The sequence below is a fragment of the Pteropus alecto genome, unplaced genomic scaffold (assembly GCF_000325575.1).
Source record: "Pteropus alecto unplaced genomic scaffold, ASM32557v1 scaffold272, whole genome shotgun sequence".
Taxonomy (NCBI): domain Eukaryota; kingdom Metazoa; phylum Chordata; class Mammalia; order Chiroptera; family Pteropodidae; genus Pteropus; species Pteropus alecto.
Window position 1 is genome coordinate 339,320 of NW_006432452.1, and position 23,579 is coordinate 362,898.

A 23,579-nucleotide genomic window follows, 5' to 3' on the forward strand; every position below is an offset into this window, starting at 1 on the left:
TTTAGTTAGGAATTTATGTACAGACCATCCTATGTGGTTAATTTCAGTCTCTGAGTTTGGTGGGCCCACTAAGCAGGCCTCCCCTGAGCTTGTCAGGTTTAGTATGTGGCCCATTTTTCGTCCACAGACTAACAAAGTTAATTTGTATATCAGAACCCACAAAATGGAGGCTGCCCTAGTGGCCTGACCCATGTCACAAATCTAAACCTAAATCAGCCTGCACTTACAGGAAACAGCTGTCAAGGAAACCTAATATACACCAATTACAATCCTCCAGCTCAACCTTAGCAAGCTTACTTCGCCCTAAAATATAAAACCTACTAGCCTTATAACAAAATCCCTGACCTCCTAGACAGTCATGCCATGTTTACCTTTTGCCTCTTCTAAGGCTCTATAAAATTGTTCTTGCTCAAAACCCCTCAGCAACAGTGCTCTACTGCTTGTGAGGCACTACACTCTCCAATCCACGGATTATTTTCTCTTGAATAAAAGACATCAAGCTCATTACAAAATTGTTTTACTTTTGCATTTGACAGGACTTAATCTTCTGGCAATGACTGGACTGGTAAGAGAGCAAGAAAGGTTTTTAAGCAACTTAGTAAAAATATAAAAGTGATATTTTAGAGATAATTAAGGTGGCATATATAGATATAGCAACAGAAACTGCAAAAAGAAAAATCAGAGAGTAGACCAGTAATGATGTAAGCAGCAAACACTTCCAATGGAAACTTAAGGCAAGTGATGAGGTAAAATATACTTTTTTTCCAATCAAAATTGAGTCCCTAAAATATTTCCTGACCTGTGACACAAAGATGATAGCTGATCTGGATATTTTCCAAACATTGTATCCTATAAATTACTCAGGATTATCCAAATATTTCTCTTAAGGTGGTGATATCAGAGCAACCACATCATTAATGAGATATGAATTTTTGTTTATGCACTTCGATTCTGCAGCACTTATTTAAAAAGGGGTAGTGAGCATTGACCATCTGCTTAGCTGTTTAAAACAATACTGTTTCTACCTTTAAAAGGGTAAATTCCCTGTCTGATGCAACTGCAAAACTCCAATTAGAGTTAATCGAGATTATATGTGAAGAACAAAAGGCAGATGATTGCCAAAGAATGAATAAACCTGTATATATTCATGTCCACTTATCACCCTCTTTTAAAGGAAAAAAGAATCAACCTAGGATTATACAACTTACAAATATGTTAGACTGTCTTCAAAGGAAAAAAAAAAACATTTAACCTCTTTCAAAGCAAAAAAGAGATATAATGAGAGGTCAAATGAAAAGGGTTTATTGAGATCCGTTCAATTCTTAAAAAGATATCTGTTGGCTATAGTTATTAGTATGAAATAATATCTTAAGGAAGAAAAACTTAGGAAGAAATTATCCCAGCTACTCTTCTAATTTATGTTAAAATTGGGCCCATGATTCTGAAGATACTACTTAAGTTGTAATTTTTGCAGAGATTGTTTGAGGTTATGTTACATGGCAAACCACAGGCTAATTAATCTGATTAGGGTATGATACCAAATGTCAATGGATCAAAAGGATGATTCACTGCTTGAGGTAAAGTTTGTAATTCCACAGGAAGGACATTGCAATTTAGCCTGAAGTAATGTACTACAATGTCTTTTATTATTACATAGTTGCATCTGTGCTTGTCATAAATTTTGCTCAAACGTAAAACATTCAATGATCGCAATTATTTTGAGTAGCTTTGTTAAAATATGTTTTTGGAAGGAAAAGGAAATTTTTCACACTGACAATAAATGTTATTATTATTAAAAGCAGTGGCTTTTTACCAACTGTGAAACTGAAAGCTGATTCCATTTTCTTTTAATTATTATTAAAATTATAAAAATTTCATTTTTAAATTACTTTATTGTTTTAAAATACTTATTATTGTTATTTATTATTTTGAGAACATAGTAGAAAGGCTTCCTGCTTTATGAATTTATTAAAAGTTGATGGAACTTCAGTCCAGAAATCATGGAACAGCAAAATTATCTTAGTGAATAAGAAAGTGCTAAAAGTAATTTCCTTCTGGTTTTCACCTGCTTCTTCCTACCCAACCCCACAATATTTACTAATGGGAAACCAGCTCCTTGCTGCTCTGAACATTGTCTAAAACTAGTTAAATGGCTTAGGTTAAAACAAATTTATTTTATCATCTCAACTCTGAAGAGAAAATGGGTAAGAAAGGAATAGTTTGACATTTTTTCTTGGTGTCAGATTAGTAATGCTTTGAGGATTGTGTTTTTAATGCTGACAAACACACAAATCTTCACATTTATTCCAAGAGATCATACATTTTTTTATAGCTCTAAAAGTCCTCCAGGCCAGTCTATTTCAATTATGCTTTTCAATTTTTGAGCCATTTCTTCTGCCTTTGAGTATAGGTGCTTCGACAGAGGCCAAGACATTTCTGATTACTTAGTAACATTTTCTCTACCCTATTGGGTTACAAATAAGGGAGGTTTCATGAATGTAACACTGTGTATAATAACACAGGAAATAGCAGGAAATCTTACACAGCTGTTCATAAGCCCCATGATTCAAGGTATCCTTTCAGAAAGGGCAAAGGAATTTTTGTGGAATGTTCAGTACATTCCACAATAGCTGGATGATTCATTTCCTGTTTACTCCCAGGATAACTATGACCCTCTATTTCCTGTAACATAATTATGACATGGTTTTAGAGTGTACTTAAGAAAGGTACAAGAAGTAATATTAAGCGAGTTTCATTAACTAACTTTATATATTATTTATATGACTCAATACTTCCTTCTCCCTTCCTCTCCCAGAACACAGATATCAAAAGTGGACATTTCTATGCAATTATTTATAAACTTTTAAATATTTTGAAGAACTGGTTATAGTTAACTGTGACACAATATGTTTCTTTTTATCTTTTCTATAGTGTGATCTATGAAATTAAATAGATGACCCTTTTTTGTTTATTGACTGCTGGTGACCTCAGAGGTAAATTTCAGTTTCATCTGTGGCAAATATGCAGAAGTCAAATAACTTTTACTTACTTTTTTATGGAGATATAACTTCCTTACAATAAAGTACACAAATCTGAAGTGTACAGATTGATAAATTTTTGTTATGTTATGTTATGTATGTTATGTTATGTTATGTTATGTTATGTTATGTTATGTTATGTTATGTGAGTTTTTATGCCCATGAATTCACCAACCAGTTCAAAATACAGAATATTTTTTAGTACCCCAGAATATTACTTCCATATCAATTCCCTATCAGTATCCCACATAAAGTAACCACCACTATTCTGACCACTATATAATCTGAAATTTTTTATGAGACTTACATCATATTACATGAAGTATTATTGTTTTTATTTTGACCTTACTTTTCTTTACCTACCTCTAAATTACATTTTCTTGATTTATTTTATTTATACTAATACGACATCTCAAATTCTTAAGTTGAATCAAGATGGGTCATAAAATATCCTTAAATAAGTGTTGAATAAACTACTAAGGAAGTGAGATTGGAATAGGAATGTAGGAATTTGGGAGTTCAATTATTGATATACATACCACTGCTGACTTTAAATAATAAAGCTATAACACTAATATAATCTTGCCCTTTAGATTTCACAACAATTCTTTATCTAACCTCCTGCGTCATCCTCCTTAAGAGAAGTACCATTAGACTCAATCTGTATATCAAAAATTTAATTCTGTAACTAAGACTGCCCCTGATTAAACAACAAATAATTAACAATAATTTATGTGAGAGAGGAGAGGAGGCATCTGAAAGTAAAAAAAAAAAAAATGCAAAGGAAAGGGCCTGCAGAAATAACAGCTCAGCTGGTTAAAACTGCTCTCTCTTCCCCCATTCTATGCTCTTCAGTTAACATGTTTTCCACAGCTGCATCCTCCACCTCAAGGATTCTCTAGCCCCTTCCCTATCTCTGTAGCTTGTATGAATGTCAAGACTGTGTGGAACTGTTTGTTGTGTTACAGTTAGAGTTCAGCTTTTGGATAAGGAACCCGCTGAGTGGGCGCAACATCAATGAGTGCTGCTCCCTGTCTGTAAGCTAGGAGTCCTGTCTCTCTGTTCAAGAATCCGATAATAGTGCTGATAATACCAAGGTCTCAGACTCTACAAAACAAACAACCTGTATGTAAGACCAAGGGTCTGGAAATTCCTCCCCTGCAACCCTCCCACCCGAAGCTCCCCTACCCTACGCTGAGTAAGGAGAGACATGTAAAACCTCAGACAAAGGAATCACACACCCCTTGCATGGACACTGGGAGGGTATATAAGCTGTAAGAAATATAACCAAGGGGAGATTGTGCTTTGAGTCTGTTTGTTGAATGCCCCACACTCTCTGCCAGCCATAAATTCTCCTTCCTCCAAACAAAATTATCTGAGCATTGGAATTCCTCCATTGGGTGTCACTTCCTGCAACATATGTGAGGGATTTCTGCTTCTGACCAAAATGGAGTAACAGACACTGGAATTACTCTGAAATAACAACAGTCTATATATTGGAAATAACCAACACATTAGAAGTATCCAAAAATGAAAAATCTTGAAAACAACAACAACAAAAACCCTGGAAATAACAAAAACATGGTGTAGGGAGGGGAACCTAGGTGGAATCTAGCAGATTCCCAGAGTTTAAGAGACAGAGGTGAAAATCTGGGAAAACTGAAGCAGCTAGAGTTCATAGGACAGATTACCTGAGAAGAGAGCTGAACAGAGAGAGAAGCCTGAAGATCCACAAAGGGGACTTTTCAAGTATTTAGTTAAGTACTGATGTGCACACATGCGAGGAAACTAATTTATGGCTGACTGCTCTGCTCTGGGCCCCAAGAAGACTCTCCTTATAGACTACATCACTTATTCTTCTTTGCCTTTGGCTTTTGGTTGCATTTAGACAATGGAGGCACCTCCTATAAGGTGGGCAGAGAGGAAAGAGAGACCGGTGTGTTCATTCTTTCCATTTCTTCCCTGCCTCCTTGAGGTTCTGTGGTAATTCAGTAGCTAGGCCCTTGTAATTCCAAGTGTGATCCTTGGACCAGCAGCATCAGCATCACCTAGGAACTTGTTAGAAGCACAGAATCTCTGGCTCACTCCAAGCTTGCTAAATCAGAATCTGCATTTAAATAGGATCCCCCAGTGTTTTACATGCATATAACTTTTAATGTGCGCTCTCTCTTTCAAGGCTCCAGTTTTCACCTAGTTAAGACAATACCTTTTCCTCTTCTTGCCTCTTCTGGCTCAGGGACCGTAATGGTTCTATATCATCACTAGTTCCTTGTTAGATTGCATAACTCTGCTCACACATCTGTAAATACTCTTTTAAAATCTATTTTCCAGTTAAACTTTTGAGTATGCAATCTATTTACTGCTGTACCTTAATGATATGGTAATATACTATGTATCTCGATATCTATATGTCGATAACTATGTACATACTACATCATTATCTCTGTCTTTCTTTACCTTTAGCTCTATGGTTTCTATCTCTATCCCTAAAATTCCACTCTTCATGCTTTAAAAAAAACCGTGGAATTTTGTAGCACTTCTTTCTTAGTTACAGCTCAATGATATCAAATTATGTACATAATAATTTCCCAACGATACAAATTCAGAATTTATGAAGAAAAATATATAATTTCTAGTTCATTAGAGAATTTTATGAATCCGGAGAGAAAAGCATGACATTATTTTTTGTTTGTATACTAGCGTGATAGGCATGCTCTAAATTGGTCCTCAATAATCCCTGCCTCCTGGTACTTATACTTTTATGTAATCCTCTCCCCTGGAGACTCTACTAGACTTTTTGACTCACTTCTAATATATAGAGTATAGCAGAAGTAATGAAATGTGACTTCTGGTTTTAGGTTATAAAAATATGGCGGCTTTTGTCTTGAGTGTGCTCTCTCACTTTCTCTTGCATTGCTCACCCTTGAGGAAGCTAGCTACCATGTTGTGGGTAAGTTTTATGAGGAGGCTTATCTAGAGAGGAACCAAGGCCTACCAACATCCACATGAACACCCTCACACCATTTAACACTGCAGATAAGTAGTCCTAGCCAAAGAGACAAAAGCTTAACTGTGGCCTTATAAGAGACTTTAGGCCAGAGGCAACCAGCTAAACTCCTTTCATATTCCTGACCCAGAAACTGTGAAATTATAAATTATGTTGTTTTCAGCTGCTAAATTTGGGAGTAATTTGTCACATAATAATAGATAACTAACATAGCTAGATTCTTATAAAGCATCTTTAAAGTCCACTGAAATCAAAGGGAAATCTGGGAAGGATTTGATGAATAAAAAGAATAGTTATATTCTTTTAAATATAACTTAGGAATTTTGTTTCTTAATAAGAACAAGATATTTTGCTTAGTGCTTTTTTTTTCTTTCAAAACTTAGTTTTCTTCAGTTCTCAGAGCTTCTTCCAGATGTGCATCTTCCCTTGGGTCTGATTCTCAGACTTTCCTCAAAGCATGGTCCCTAAATTACAGTCTTCACTCCCACCTCAAACAAAGAAACCGATGCTGCCTCCTTCCCTCACGCGGTGAAGCTGGTGACCTCTTTGGACTTGCTGAATGGAGAAAAAGAAGAGCAAGAAGCAATTGAACATATTGATGAAGTATAAAATGAAATAGATAGACAACGAACAAGCCAGTGAGGAGATTTTGAAAGTAGAACAGAAATATAACAAACTCCGCCAACCATTTTTTCACAAGAAATCAGAATTGATTGCCAAAATCCCACATTTTGGGGTAACAACATTTGTCAACCATCCACAAGTGTCTGAACTGATTGGGGAAGAGGATGAAGAGGCACTGAATTATTTGACAAGAGTTGAAGTGACAGAATTTGAAGATATTAAATCAGGTTACAGAATAGATTTTTAATTTGATGAAAATCCTTACTTCGAAAATGAAGTTCTCTCCAAAGAATTTCATCTGAATGAGAGTGATGATCCATCTTCAAAATCCACTGAAATCAAAGGGAAATCTGGGAAGGATTTGATGAAATGTTCAAGTCAAATGCAGAATAAAGCCAGCAGGAAAAGACAGCATGAGGAACTAGAGAGTTTCTTTACCTGGTTTACTGACCATTATGATGCAGGTGCAGATGAGTTAGGAGAAGTCATCAAAGATGATATTTGGCCAAACCATTACAGTACTACTTGGTTCCCAATATGGATGATGAAGAAGGGGAAGGAGAAGATGACAATGAAGAAGAAGAAGAAGGGTTGGAAGATATTGTTGAAGAAGGAGATGAGGATGAAGGTGAAGAAAATGAAGAGGATGATGAAGGGGAAGAGGGAGAGGAAGATGAAGACGATGACTAATGGAACACGGATGGATTCCAACCTTTTTAATTTTCTCTAGTCCCTGGGAGCAAATTGCGGTATTTTTTTTTCCCCCTCTTGTGTTCAGTCTCTCTATTTTTGAGGTCTCTTTTCTCTCCTTTACACCATGGTTCTCACCTTATTGTGTGTGTGTGTGTGGAGGGGGCAGGGATACCTTAAGCAGAATACAGTGAAAAAAGAATCTCTGCCCCTTTCTGTTCCAAATTCATTTTTATCCCTTGCTGTCTCAACAAAAACTATGGAATCAACACCACTATGCACTGTAGGGGAAAACAAAAAACAAAAAACTTCTGCTCCCTTAGCTCTGCTGGAACCTGGAGGGTGCTAGGCCCCTGTATAGTAAGTAGTACATAGAATTCTAGCTTTTTTCCTCCTTTCTCTGTATATTGGGCTCAGAGATTACACTGTGTCTGTATGTGAATATGGACGGTTAGCATTTACCAACATGTATCTGTCTATTTTCACTTGTTTAAAAAAAGAAAAACAACAAAACAAAACAAAAAAATGAGGTTATAAAAGATCAGCAAAGGGTGAGTTTGAGATGTTTGAGTGGGATAAGTGGGCATTTTGACAATATGGCTTCTCCTTTGGCATATTTAACTGTGATGTTTAACAGACATCCTTGCAGTTTAAGATGACACTTTTAAAATAAAATTCTCTCCTAATGATGACTTGAACTCTGACACTTGATGGGAGAATCAGCAGAACCTGTAGGATCTTATTTGGAATTGACATTCTCTATTGTAATTTTGTTCCTGTTTATTTTTAAAATTTTCTTTTTGTTTAACTACAAAGGAAAGATGCTCAGTTTTAAACATCAAAAGTGTACAAGTTGCTTTGTTACAATAAAACTAAATGTGTACACAAAGGATTTGATGCTTTTCCCTCAGAACAAGTTTGACTTGTATAACCTATTGTCGAACTTTGTCACCCTAACTCCGTATTTTTTGATAACGCACTTTGCAGGATGACCTCAGGTCTACGTGGATTGAGTAAAGAGATGTGAATCAATGTATTAATGTTTCTATAGCTGGGTAACATCATGAATACAATTTGCTGTCAGTTTCTAAAAATTTCAAGTCATTTGGAATATCTGATTGCTCAAAACTCAGTACTGAGTGTGTTATACCCTTAATTTGCATTTCAATTTGGCATTTTTTAAAATGACATTTATTTACCTGGATGTATTAGTGCCTGCCACCATCATCAGACAGACCTGGTGCTCTAACGCCGAGTTACACATGGGGCAATTGTTGGCATGTCTTTGTCGGCACTATAAAATATGGCCTAGAAAACAATCTCTCAAAGTAAGAAGTCCATACTGTGGTAAGAAACTCAGGTTAAGAGTACTTTTGTCTCTAAGTACTAGCTGTTAGCATATAATTCTCAAATGAGACCTGTCTGTGTGAATCTAGGTAAGATGATGGACTCTGCTCTGTCTGCCAAATACCATTGTCCATAGAGTAACATTTTGAGAAGCTACCTAATGCCTAAGGTTTTTAACACTATAAAATAATAGTAGCTAAAATTAAGTGCCACTTTTTCAGAGGCGAATTAACGGAAAGCCTAGTCAAATTCAAAGCTTTTTGATGTATAAAATTTTATAAATGGAACTCTTCCATCAATAGGCAAAGTGTAATGAAAACCTATCTAGATGGATAGAATGTAATTTCTGCATAGGTCTCTGTTTAGTAAATACATCACTGTATACTGGTCAGAGATCTTACTCCAATAAAGGAACATAAAGATTTGTTTTGAGAAAAAAAAAGTTTTCTTAGCATTAATTTTGAAATATATTTGGGGTCACTTTTTAACCCAAATCAAATTTTTCAATAAGTCAAACCCCTAGAAATGATCATTTAAAAACAAATAGTTTAAGAAGGGGAAAACTAGCATAGTTTTAGTAAAAATAAGTCTTTCATAGAAAATGTTCACTGAAAGCATTATATATCTCCAAGGAAATAAGGGATGATTTGTGTGTCATATAAGTACAGAGAATGGAAATGAGGGAAAATATATATATATATATATTAAAGAAAAAAGAGAAAGCAAAAAAATGAGTGATGCTAATGAGCTGACAAACATATATGGCTACAAAAATAGCACAATCTCTCTTGCTTCATTAGAAACAATGTGAGGAATACAGCTTAATCCAGTGATCTTGAAGCTCAAGTGAAAAGAATTCCAAATGTTTTTTCACATTTGAAGTTTCCAAATAGTTCAAAGAGCTTTTTTCATTACTAAAAAATAATAAAATGGAGAAGAAAATTCTAAGTATGCAACCATAGGTATACTTATTTGTAGGAAACTTCAACTTTTCTCTGATTTTTAATCTCTTTTCCTGCCCCTCCTCTCTCTACCCTCTTTTTTAGGAGAAAGCAGAGAAGTGAATAAAAGAGTTGTGATAAAAAAGAAGTGTCATCTCCAGAATCATGTTCTTTTGGAGGACAAGATAGATATTTAGAGGTCTGGACTCCAAGGTAAATAAACATTATTATCTTGAGAAAGTCTCTTGGTTTCTTCTTTCTGAAAGTATGAAATTATAAACTGGTATACATTTATAACCATTGAGGTAAAAATAGAGCCTTAATGCTACATACTATCACGAGGACAAGTAATACCCCCTCTGGACTCAAAGGCTAGAATAAAACATGAGGAGAAAAAAAAAGAGATAAGAAAAAGCTTTAGGGAAACTGAGTTGGATAAAAACTAGAGCAGGGCTTCTCAAAGTGGAGGAGTCATGAGAATCACCTTGGTAATAGATTATTGGTCTCTACAAACGCAAGTTTCTGTAGATTCAGTAGGTCTGCTATGGGGTCCCAATATTTTCATCCCTAACAAATTCCCAGGTGAAGCCGATGCTACTAGTCTGAAAGACATAGTTTTATAACCAGTAGACTAAAGTATTGGGATTGAAAATATTTTAATGTAACCGATGTTCCCTAAGCTTTTTTTTTTTTTCCTGGCTTTATTGAAATATAATAGACAATTAGTTTCTCATATTTACATTGTACAATTCAATCAGTTTTTTAAAAATTATAGTTGGCATACAATAATATACCAGTTTCAGTTGTAAGGCCAAGTGATCAGAGATCCACATAACTCGCAAAGTGACCACCCCACTAAATCTAGTACCCTTCTTCTCCCTTACATATTTATTACAACATTATTAACCATCTTCCCCATGTTACACTCTACATCTCCATGTCAATTCTGCAACTATCCATTTGTACCTCTTAATCCATTTGCCTTTTTTTTTTGTTCTCCAAACCCCCTCCCATCTAGTAGCCCTCAAAATACTCTCTGTATCTATGAGTTTATTTCCACTTTTGCTGCTGCTGTTGTTGTTTATTTTGTTCTTTAGATTCCACATGTATGTGAAATCATGTGATATTTGTCTTTCTCTATCCGACCCATTTCATTCAATGCAATACCCTCTAGGTACATCAAGGAAATATCTTTTTCCATCCCCTTTCTTTTAGTCTGTGTGTGCCTTTTAATCTGAAGCGAGTCTCTTGTAGGTAGCATATGTAGGGGCCTTGTTTTCTTATCCATTTAGCCACCCTATCTTTTGATTGGAGCATTTAGTCCATTTATATTTAAAGTAATTGTTAATAGATATGTAGTTATTGTCATTTTATTATTCATATTTTGATCTTTTTCTTCTTCTTAAAGAAGCCCCTTTAACATTTCTTGTAATACTGGTTTGGTGGTGATAAACTCCTTTACCTTTCTCTTGTCTGAGAAGCTCTTTACTTGTCCTTCTATTTTAAATGATAGCTTTGCTAGGTAGAGTAACCTTGATTGTATGTCCTTGCTTTTCATCACTTTGAATACTTCTTCATATCCTCTCTGGCCTGCAAAGTTTCTGTTGAGAAATCATCAGACAGTCTTATTGGAGCTCCCTTGTAGGTAACTAACTGCTTTTCCTTGCTGCTTTTAAAATTCTTTTTTTGTCTTAACCTTTAGCATTTTGATTGTTTCTTGGTGTGGGTCTGGTAGGGTACATCTTTTTTGACACTCTCTGCAGTTTCTGGGTTTGTATGTCTATTTCCTTCACCAGGACAAGAAAGTTTCCCATAATTGTTTCTTCAAATAAGTTTTCAATTCTTTGCTCTATTTTCTTCTGGTACCTCTCTATTGCATATATTGGTACACTTGCTATTATCACAGAGGTCCCTTAAACTATCTGAAATTGTTTGGATTCTTTTATTCTTTTTGCTCTTTAAAGAAACATTTAAACATAAAGTTTCTGATTGGGTGTTTTCTTCAACCTTCTCTTCCAAGGTGCAGATTTGATCCTCTGCTTCATCCAATCTATTGTTGATTCTTTCTAATGTATTCTTCATTTCAGTTATTGTATTCTTCATTTCTGACTGGTTCTTTTTTTAAGTTATCTATCTCCATTTTTATATTTTTATATCTCTGTTTAAGTTCTCACTGAGTTTATCAACTCTTCCTCTAAGTTTATTAAATATCTTTATAACCAGCGTTTTGAACTCTGAATCTGGTAGATTGTGATACTCTTGGCTTCTTTATTCTTGCGATTCTGATTGAGTGTCCTTGGCTTCCCTGTTCTCTATATCGGTGGTTGGATCCTCTTCTTTATCCACTCTATTTAATCCCTGGAATACCCTCATTCATCTCAGATAATGTGTTCTTCATTTCTGACTGGTTCCTTTTATGATTTCCATTTTCATTTTTATGTTTTTTAATCTTTTTGTTAAAGTTCTCACTGAATTCATCTACAAGTCCCCTAAGTTCATTGAGTGTTTTGAACTATGCATCTTAGATTGCTTGACTCCATTATTCCTGGATCTCTGTTCTGTTCTCTTGTATGATTTCTGCTTCTTTGTCTCCGCATTTTGGCTGCTTTTCTGTGTCTATCTCTATGGACTAAGCAAAGCTCCTAAGTTTCCCGGTCTTATTAGCATGGATTTGTGTGGTAGATGTTCATTGGCACAGTCCTGAGAGGGGTTCAGCCGCAGGCCAGGTTTAGCCCCAGGCTGTGCCCCTCCAGGGCCACCTGCTAAGATTCAGCAAGCAATCCACAGATGCTGTGCTTATAGTTGTCTCAAGAAACCATGCTGAGGTCAGCTGCCACTAGTGTGAATCTTGGCACTGCTCAGCAAGGAGCACCTGACTCACCAAGGACACAACTGGATGTGGCTTGGGTGGGGTCGCAAGTTGGTGGAGGCGGAGTTTCAGAGAATCCTCTGGGCTGAGTGACCTCTGTTATCCAGTTTGATGAATTCTCAGCTATGGATACACTGCATCCACACACTGGGAAGGGGGAAGGCTCAACAGAGGAACTGCCGTCACTCTTGTCTGGTAGAGATCTTTGCCTCTGGCCCTCACTCTAACAACTCAGTGTCCTGCTATAAGTCCCTGGTGCCCCCTGTGCAGTCGACCCAACACTGGTGCTCAGAGTGAGCACGTCTGTCACTGTGAAATTCCGCTGGCAGGCATAGCCCCTTTAAGAGGTGTCTGCAGCAGCCTCTGTCCCACTCAATTGCTCAGGACCATACATGCAGCCTGTGTCTTTGCCCCCTCCCACCTTCTACCAATGCAGGGCAATTGCTTATTTCTCTCTCTAGTTATAGGGCTTCTGTTCGTCTAGAACCACAGTGACTTTCCTTGCTATTTGCTCAGTGTTTCCGTCACAAATTTGATTTGGTCGCAAGAGGGATGAACAAAGCCTCTATTATCTACACCATTTTTCCCCACTCCGATGTTCCCTAAGTTTTATTTGTAGTTCTCCTGTTTTAAATCATCAATGATGGCACAAATAGCAATTATGCCCGGTGGTTATTGATCTTCTCTCTTCCTTCATCTGTTCCCTCTTTCTCCATCTGAAAGAAGGAGAAGGGATTGTATAAAATCAGATATTGGGTGTTGGCTAATTTTTTTAATGTCTTAGTTTGTAAAGTTAGGAAATATCTTTGGTTAGCAGGATGATTTTGATCAATTACTGGTATAGATTAAGGGTTCTTTTAAGGAAACTTTGATGAACACTGTTCATGAAATTACTTCACAGTGAGATGGCCTGCTGAAAGCTCTGCCCCGCATTTGAATGTAATTATGATGTAGGAAGAAATAGCTGTAAGCTTGAAATATTAGTACCATCTGTAGGAAAAGGAAGGGAACCAACATTTATTGAACAATATAAAAGGCTGTTATGAAAAAAAAAAGATTTTTATGAATTCAGCAGTATATTACTGTTATATATGACTTTTTATTTATACTGGATTTATAGAGTTCAAATAAAATCTATTTATATTTATTATATGTAGTGATATATTGTAGTAATTTAAATTTCTTTGTCTTCAATATACTTTTGTTAAAATAATAGTATCTACATGACTTTAGAGAAATCAGTGTACCATAGATTTAAAACTGATTTTTTAAGTTTCTTTTCATGTAGATTTGTGATTAGTAATATATTGTCATTAAAGGCATCTTGATTTTCACAGGAAATCTTTAAAGTTTTCTTAAAGAATAATTGGTTTATTAATATTATAAAATTGATACGTGTTCGAAAGTGATTCAAGTGTTGATAAAGCTGAAAGCAAAAATATTACCCCAAATTTAACCATTCATAAATATACATCACCTACATTTGGTAAATAGTATTGCTTGCATCTCTGTGTGAATGCTGGCAAAAATTTAGATAGACACAACTTTAAAAATATTGGATCATAAAAAGTGCTGTTTTTAATAAAAAGGATTTCTGGCAGACATTATCTGTTTAACATCTATTCACCCTTTATTCCTTCCTGATAAAACCCTGGAATTCTTTTGCACCCAACTCAAAGAATGCTGGATACTAATTTTCTACTCTCCCTTGCAGCTAAGATAAACTTTTCTAATCCAAGGTGATATTTCTATGAGCCTTTTGAGAAAGACTTTTGTCTTTTGGATAAGACTTTTGTCTTCTCTGAAAAGGCCTTTTACCCTTATGCCTTACTTTCTGCTTGGGATACTGTTATAAGAACCTGATGCCTAGAGGTGCAGTAGCCATGTATGATGGTGAAGGTGGTAGACAGAATAGAATAGCCACTATCCTTGGTGATGTTGGGATTATGAACAACTCCTGCAACTGCCTGTATCCAGGTTTCTGGTTAAGAAAACAAGAATGTCCTTGGTTAGTGAGAAAAACATTTCTAACACAACCTTACATTTAATTTACTTGAATTTAAAGGAGGAGGAGGAACTGAAGTACATAGGAAGAATTGTTAAATTTAAAATTATGTATTTTTCGCCACAAAGAGAAAATAGGTCTGAAAAGATTTCTGTAAAGAGGGGCAAAGGGACAGGAAAGAGTATGAGTTTTTTTTTTCTTTCTTTTTTTAGGTTAAAATCATCAGTAAAACATATACTAAGTGATATAAGCCAGTCACAGAAAGGCAGATAATGCATGATTCAATTTATATGAGGTATCTATAGAGTAGTCAAACTCAAGGAAGCAGGAAGTAGAATGGTGGTTGGCAAAGGAGAGAGGGAGGGGGAAATGAAGAGTTATTATTTAATGGGTACAAAGTTTCAGTTATGCAAAGTGAAAAAGTTCTAGAGCTCTCTATTGTACATTGTGGGGGAGGAAGAAAATTTCCTCTTCCCTTCAGGGTTCTTTCAGCTGGTCTAATAATCAAATAGACATGAGACATTAACAAGAAAAAATGACCACACTTAATCACATACATATGTATGGGAACTCCACATACATGAGAGAGTTGGAGATCCTGCATACGTGAGAGGTTCAGAGACAGAAAGTCAAAATAAGGTATATATGACATTCTGAGCTAACGATGGAGTAAGGCACCTTGGGGCTTCAGAAGGGAGGAAGTTCATTGCAGGATGATAAGAGGAACAAGTGTTCAGTAATTAGAAGTTTGCCCTGCCCTGTAGACAGGTCATCAAAGTTGTTCCTGATAATAACTCTTATTATGGACAAGTCCTCTAATTTTAATTTTTATGGAAGAGGTAGACATTTCTCTTGGGCTCTCAGGGTCTCGAATGCCTTCAGTTCAAAATGATCCACATGCCAAAGTAGCACATCCCTTAGGGATCCTGTTCTGAACCCTTTCAATAACATTATGCTTATAGTTAACAATACTAAAAATCTGAGAGTTTTATCTCATACATTTAAGTCTACGATCCACTTAGAGTTAATTTTGTGTATATTGTAAGAGTCTAAGTTCTTTTTTTTAAACTTATGAATAGATACCCCATTGTTCCAGTGTTTTCTTTCTTCCCTCCCTCCCTTCTTTCCTTCCTTCCTTCCTTCCTTCCTTCCTTCCTTCCTTCCTTCCTTCCTTCCTTCCTTCCTTCCTTCCTTCCCCTTCCTTCCTTCCTTCCTTCCTTCCTTCCTTCCTTCCTTCCTTCCTTTCCTCCTTCCTTTCTTTTCTCTTTTTTTCAGTTGAAGTATAATTGGCATATAACATATTAATTTCTGGTCAGCATCATTTCTCAAAAACACTAACTTCTCATTGCATTACATTGGCATCTTTGTTGAAAATCAAATAATGATAAATGTAAAGCTTTATTTCTGGACTCTTAATTCTGTTCCATTGGTCTATATACTTATCCTTGAGTCAATACTATACTGCCTTGATTTCTAGAGCTTTGTATTAAGTTTTGAAATTGAATAGTCTTTTTTTGTTTTTTGTTTTTTTCCAATTGTTTTGGCTATTCTACTTCTTTTGCTTTCTCATATACATTTTAGGATCAGCATGCCAGTTCCTACAAAACTGTATTTTGAGAAGAATTCCCAGAATTAATAGATAAAATTGGGGAGAATTACCATCTTGACAATAAGTCTTCTAATTTATGATCATCTTCATTTATTTAGATGGTCTTTAATGTCTCTCAGAAACGTTCTGTAGTTTTCAGTATTCAAATCTTATACTTCTTTTGGTAAATTTACTTCTAAGTTTTTTTCTTTTAATCTTTTTTGATGCTATTGTGAATAAAATTATTTCTTTATTTTATTTTCAGAGTGAACATTGCTAATATATAGAAATATAATTATTTTTCATAGTTTAATCTTGTATGCTATGTGGAGAGGAAAAATAATTTTCCCTCTGTCCTTCTAGGTTCTTGGTTGAGACTCCTTAGTCTCATACAGATTAACAGGAGAAAAACAAATAGAAGTTTAATAATGTGTATACCTCCTGTATCCATGGGCGAGACCCATGAAAACTGAACAACTTCCTGAAAAGGTCCAAGCCATCACCTTAAATACGATCTCCAGCTAAAGAGGAAGAAAAATGCTGGGGATAGGGAGCAGTTGTGGGAGGTGACCAGGCAAAGCACAGTAAACAAGGATAAGGTTGTTATGAAGACTTACGTCCTTGCCTTCTCCAGTGATAAGTTTCTAGAGATTCAGAGTTATCTGTTCTTCCTGGTATAGAAAGGTAGACACCCTTAGGAATGGAGATTTTCCTTATAAATGTGAATGTTCCTTACAAAAGGGTAAATTCCAGTAGGTTTTCAGAGTTTTCCCTCTGTCTGCTGTTTCTTAAAAATAACCAGCTCAAGATAATTCTTATGCCAGAAACATATTTTTGGGTGGCAAATTCTGCTTTCTTTCAAAGAGAAATGGCTTATAAGCACACATGTTTTCCTTTAACTCCCCTCTCCTGTGGTTCTGTATTATCACACCGGGGCCTCTACAGGAACCTTCTCAACCTTTCCTATGACCCTAGATCTCAGTGTATTCTGTTGCAGCTCAGGACAGGTTGTCCCAAAATATGCCAAAGTGGCATACTGGTTATCTTGAGTTAAAGTTACTTGAGAAACAGCTGGTGCAAAAAAGACACTCTGACCCTCCTTTATGCCCCCTGAAGCAGGAAATAAAAATCCCATGTGAAAGGTACCCTTCCTGTACCAGGGGTTAGAGCAACATCCTTATCACCACAGATAGAGAATTCAGGTCTGATAAGTCTGTATAAACAAACCTTGTTACTTTTTTTTTTACAAATTAAGCACCCAAGCCTAGGTTTCTTTTTCTTTGCTTTACAAATTTATGGTTCATCTGCCTAAAAAATATAAAAGCTTCCTCTTTTAATCATTTCTTTAGGTTCCATTTCTATGAGACCTCTGTATATACAAATTACATTTATTTGTTTCTCTTGTTAATCTGTTTTGTGTCAATTCATTAGACCAGCCAAAAGAACTAAGAAGGATAAGGGGCAAATTTCCCCCCCCCCCAACATTATGGAAGGAACATCGGTTATGTGTTTCAGGATGCTGGTCCTTAATTTTTAACAGTTCTAAGGTGGTACTGGTAACCTCCAGCATTATTTCAGTCCTGACTTCTCATTCTTAGCAACATGGAGCTGAGGAATTATTTATTGTATTGTTTATTCTCCATTTTGTTTATTATATTTTCCTTTTGGAGAAATTTGAGAGAAGACATGTAGTAAGACTTCTCCTACTTTATTACATACAACCAGAAGTCTTAAAGTGTGTTCTATTTTCTCACTTGCTCCCTGAACCATTCTCATCAGTAAGTTTGGAAATAAAGGAAATGAAGATTAAACCATTTAACTAAGGTAATACAGTTAGCCACGCAGGAAAAAAAAAAAAAAATCCATCTTGCTCAAGGGTCATTCTTGGCCAGCCTACTAATTACTTTATTATCTCGGAACTTAATTCTTATAGAAATGATTTCCCCAACCTGACAAGGAAGGCAAAGCAGGAAAAACAAAGATGTTTAGTACCAAAAAATATTTTTCCAACAACCAAGAGAAGCTGGAGCGAATAAGCCAAAAAGAGTTAACGCAAGTTTATATCAAAGTTTAAACCAGTTTTACAACTTAGATTGTATTTTCTAATCTTTTTTCCATACAACACATCTACTACTTAAACTGCTGGGTGCTTAGCCTACATGTATATCTAGGGTTGCCACTCTTTTCTTAGTTGTGACTTCATAATCATAAGAAGTAGCCCAGATATGGTAGCTAAAGGCTAACAGCTTTAAAGCAATCAATAGGCTTTAGCTCCTCAAGTATCTTCTTTCAGTTTAAATTGTATTACAATGCTTTATATAAAAAAAAAAGGTTGCCACAGTAACCTCAGTAATCCACCTTTTGAGAATCACATGATTTTTTCATACCATAAATTTATTGTTCATATAGAACTGAGAGTAGAGGGAAGTTGGGGCTAAATGCTATTGTTACTGCTGGAGTGATGCGAAATCTGCTGTTGTGTGTTGTGTGGTGTGTTGTCCCTTGGTTCTTCTCCACCGACGCAGCAAATAATTATAAGTCGGTGAGATTTAGAAAAAGATTTATTGAAAATACATTTAGAAGGAGACAGGCTGCGCTAAGGAAGGCTGTAGCCCTGTGGAATTTGAGAGATGAATAGATAAGACAGAGGAGTAGGTTTTCAACAAGGAGAGTTATAACAATGCGGAAGTGGGAAGGTCTGTTTATACTTGGGCTGTGATGGGAGATACTCGATGATCTGTATGTGAGGTTATCTTGACTGACAGCTGGCCGCTCTAACACTTTGCCTACTATGCATGTGCTTACCCAGAATTCAGTCCGTTATTAGATTCATGAGCTTCCAGCCATAGTCATGATATTATAATAATGGTATGATAAGGCTGAGGTTGTGGGCAGGTTGGGGTAGTACTTACTTTGTATGCATTTGTGACTGGTTTAACCAGCAGCTTTTGTGACCTTAGTGTTCTAGGATTTGGGGTAATTTATAACCCTAAAAGGGAGGTATTTCTGGGAGGTTCTTAAGGAAGATCTTCAAGAGAAGTTTCTATGGTTACATAGCTGGGCTTCACTCTTGTCACTCATGCATGCCTAACTATCCAACACTGTGATTTTATATTCTTACTTATTGAGTCCAAGTGAGACTAAAGGAAATTATCTTCTATCATGTAGAGTTTGTTTTTTGGAAAAGGAGAAGGCAGCCCTTACATTCACACAGCTGCAGGCTATTAAGATCGAACAGAATGCAATCAAAATAAATTCTGACATCAGAATGCAACAATACTTTTAAGTCCTTCATTCGATGTGCCCACTCATATAAAACTGTTGGAAAATCAAGCATGAGCTAATTTCTCAAACCATGGTCAGTTTTAAAATAAAATATGAGTAATTGATTGACTATATTCTCTATTGATTCAAACTGACTTGTATACATTGGCTTCGACTTTGATAATCATACATAGAAAACAGAGAGTATTCCCTAGCATTCACAGTGGGTAGTTTTTAAATGAATTTTTAAAAATCTATGGAATTTTCCATATTTGCTTTTATCCAGATGCTGCTTCATAAATAAATCTCTCTCGCTCTTTTTTTTCCTCTGTCTCTCTCTAAAAGTTTTGTAGAGTTATCTTTTTAGTTTCTCAACATTTATATGTTTAAAATCAGTTATCTCCAAGGAGTTTAAAACTAAAGTCTTTCTTTATGCAATGCCTAAGAGCAAAACACCAAGTTACAATAGGCACAGTGATACTATGGACTATACAAATGCAGTGTTCCAAAATGGAAAATGTCAGTAAATCATAAGACATTCAGGCAGTTGGATGTTTTGGTGACATGTGGCATACTCTATTTTCCCTTAAAATCATTTTACCCCGCTCCCATCTCTCTGTCCATACACAATATGATGGGACACAAAAAAAATCTACTTCACATTCCAGTTGCAGAAATGCATTTCCATTTTGACATGATGTCTTTTGAATGGATGGTGTAGGGATCATTTCCACTTTTATTTTGAATAAACTATAGATCCCAATCTAACTTTAGTTAGAAAATTAAAAACATGTTTTATTTGGCCTTGTGTATAAAAACTCACTTGAATTTTTTTACAGATATTTAACTAATTATATTTTCATAAGTTGATTTCATATTTTTAGATTAGAATTTAATCTGAAAGCATGACCAGTATCAAATCTGGAAGGTATACTCATTTACACTGAGAACTGTGTTTTCAAAATCATTGGTAGAAGAAAGGGAGGGAGAGAGAAAGAACATCAAGATAAATGCATGTCATATTAAAATCAGTTTAAAAAGACTGACACAAAGTATTTATATGAACTTGATCAATTTTTGTTTTATAAAGTGACAATGCAGGACTTTTTTCAACTATTAACAAAAATGTTATTTGTTTTTATTTATTATTTTATTACTAATGTTGAGAAATGTAATTATCAAGATTAGAATTTTATTTAAAAAATTTTAATAGCTCCACACTATATAACCTTTCTTTCCTTCTTTTTGAATGGTGCATTCACCCTTTGATTAGAAGAACTAAACAATTTTATAATATTGCGACCTTTTATGCATTCAAACTTTTATATTGTTGCAACCTTTTGTGTGTTCAAAATTTTAGAATAACATTCGTAATTCTAAAATTTTCTATTCATGAGTTGTTTTGTATGTGCAATCTATTTATGATTTATTCTTTAGATCATACTCAGTTGTAAGCAATAACTGTTCATTTTTAAACAGGACATTGCTTAATATTAGAATTTATAAATGTGCAATAATGTTTCCTTCAAAATGACATTTCCTTTACGGTCTTGGTGGGAGCAAGGGTAAAATGACTTACTAAGAGATAACAGCACTTATTAAACAAGCATCATTCTATAAAATTCTGACCTAGTTCAGATATTGGAAAATAAGGACAAATACTACTGCTTATGGGCTTTGTTACAGTGAGAGTTCACTATATATTGTTAAGAGTGTGGGGCAGAGGCTTAGACTCTCAGAATAGGTAAATTGATATTTTAATAAAGTACTCTATAGGAATATTTTACTGTGCTGAAAAATGCTTAGGAGAGAGTTCTGAAAATGCATATCTACAGCGAGCCTCAGAAAAGCAAAGAACATGGATGAGTTATATATTTTCAGAAGCTCTCTGCTTATCCATTACTTAGCAAGTTTTGGCTTGCTAAGTGCCAATATTTGCTAATTTAGTAAGCTATAGACAGGTAAGGACATAAATTTTCATTCTTCTGATTTTAGATATACCTATGTCTCTTTTCCCATCGTTATATCAAGAGAAATATTAAGTTCTCAGTCTATTTACAAGGAAAAAAGGGAGAAAGTTTATACCAAATGTTCCTTAGGGGGGCGTTTTGGTGTGATTTTAGTTTGCTAGTTTGTTTCTTTCCCCTTCTTCTCCTCCTCCTCCCCACCCCCTTCTTTTCAAGTATATGTATATCAAACTCTGGACTTGCATTTTTTTTTTCTTTCCTTTGTGGATTAACAGTGAATGAAATTTTAACTAAAATAAAGCCAATGTAATTTTAGCATGTACTTTGGCAACTTTCCCATATCAGGCTTAGAAAGAATTCATGTATTTCATGATTTTCATACAGATAGAAATAATGTGTAAACTATAAATAAATGCATACATAAAGTATAATATAAATGTCAAACAATTAAAAACATTCACATTTTAAATGTGATTCTGGACATTTTATCAAAGCACAGAATATGGAACTTATCTTCCTGGGTTTGTTTCCTATCTCCGACTGTACTAGTTGTGTTGCCTTGAGCAATGTACTTTATGCCTCAGTTTTTTCATCTATAAAGTAGGGATAACAATAGAATCTACTTTATAGGATTTTTGTGAGATTAAATAAGTTAACATACATAAACCTCTGAGAACAGTACCTGGATTGGGAGCTTTATATAATACTTGACATCATTAACCCTAAGGAGAATATATTAGAAAAAGCAGACAGTTGAAATACAAAAACCAGTTTACATAGGAAAGTTGTTGAAAGAACATATAGCAGTTAACTTGGACAAAAGAAGACCAAGAAAATGCATTATAACTGTCTTTATGTATTACTCCTGAAAATGTTAGAAACAAAAAGAAATCACGAGAACTTAATCTTTGTTTCACCATGAGTATGTCACATATGTTAAAGTACATTTTAGGTGTTAAAATGTTGAAATAGAGTAATACTCAATGGTAATGTGCTCTGGGTATAGCATGATTGATGATGATTGCCACTCCCAACTGCTGTCTTTTTTTTTTTTTTTTTTTAAACAAAGGGAGTTTCCTCCATAGCTTACTGTGGGAAGATGGCATCTCAGGAACCTTGATTTTGTTTTGTTTTAAATTAATTAATTTTTATTTTTTAGGTGAGGCAACCCTTGGTTGACCTCACAGATTGCAAGGACCTTGTCAGTTTATAATCCCTTATATTTTTTTTATGCCTACAGCACCTGGTCTTCCTATGTGGTCTCTCATCCAAGCACTAACCAGGGCCGACCCTGCTTAGCTTCCAAGATCAGACAGGATCAAGCTCGTTCAGGGTAGCATGGCAGTAGACTCCCAGGTGCTCTCTTTTGTCCATAATCTTTTCTTAAATATAACTGGGAAAAGTTCTTGTACTGGAAATGGCGATCATGAGAGGATTAGGAAGTGATGAATACTTGATTTGTGGGGAATTTCTGAGTTCAGTGTACAGTAAGTTATGTAAAGTATAAGCTTCATTCTCTGCACTTTTGACAGTTCAGGCTATTTGAAAATCTTTTTTTTTAAACTCACAATACATGACACCATATTTCATGTGATTAAATTTTGGATACCACATAGCACACTATAGTGTTTTAAGGAAATCCTAATAAAGTTAATAAAGAGCTTCTATTGTAAGCCCCCTGAGTAGACCTCTGCTGCCCAGACTCTTTACCTTCACTCCTGGGGGCCCTCAAATCTCTTCGTGATCAAGAAACTGCCCAGCAGGTAATTTCGAAGATGCTGCTCCAAAACAAAGTCTGTTTTTCATTTGTCTAATCCGATTTGTCAATTGGTCATTAAAGATATTAAATAGGCCTCAGGTTCCCATATACTTCTTTTTTTTTCTTTATGGCACTTACCAAGAGATATTTATTTGTTCAATGCCAAAAGGTCACGATCCTGTTCTGTTTGATTCATCACTGTAAACCCAGCACCAAGAAGAGATTTTAGCACAAGGGAGTATACTAAGTAGGTGTTGAATTAATGGATGAGTGAATAAATGAATATATATCTCTCATCTAAGTACAGATGACCGCTTTTTGAATAATATGCTATATCTAAAGTCTGGCAGAGAGTTATCAACAAATTTGAATACATACAATAAATTTAGTGTTGGAGACATTTAATAAGCACCATGAACAGACTTAAGATATGAACATTTGCATTTCGTCGATATTAAAATTCATGTCATTTTTCTCATA

At 35.2% G+C, this 23,579-nt stretch overlaps 2 pseudogenes; one reads left to right on the forward strand and one right to left on the reverse strand.

Annotated features, from left to right (window-relative positions):
• The first annotated feature begins 6,493 nt into the window (after positions 1 to 6,493).
• LOC102886558 lies at positions 6,494 to 7,359 on the forward strand (annotated as a pseudogene).
• A 15,212-nt stretch (positions 7,360 to 22,571) lies between these two features.
• LOC112476180 lies at positions 22,572 to 22,690 on the reverse strand (annotated as a pseudogene).
• Between the last annotated feature and the right edge of the window lie 889 nt (positions 22,691 to 23,579).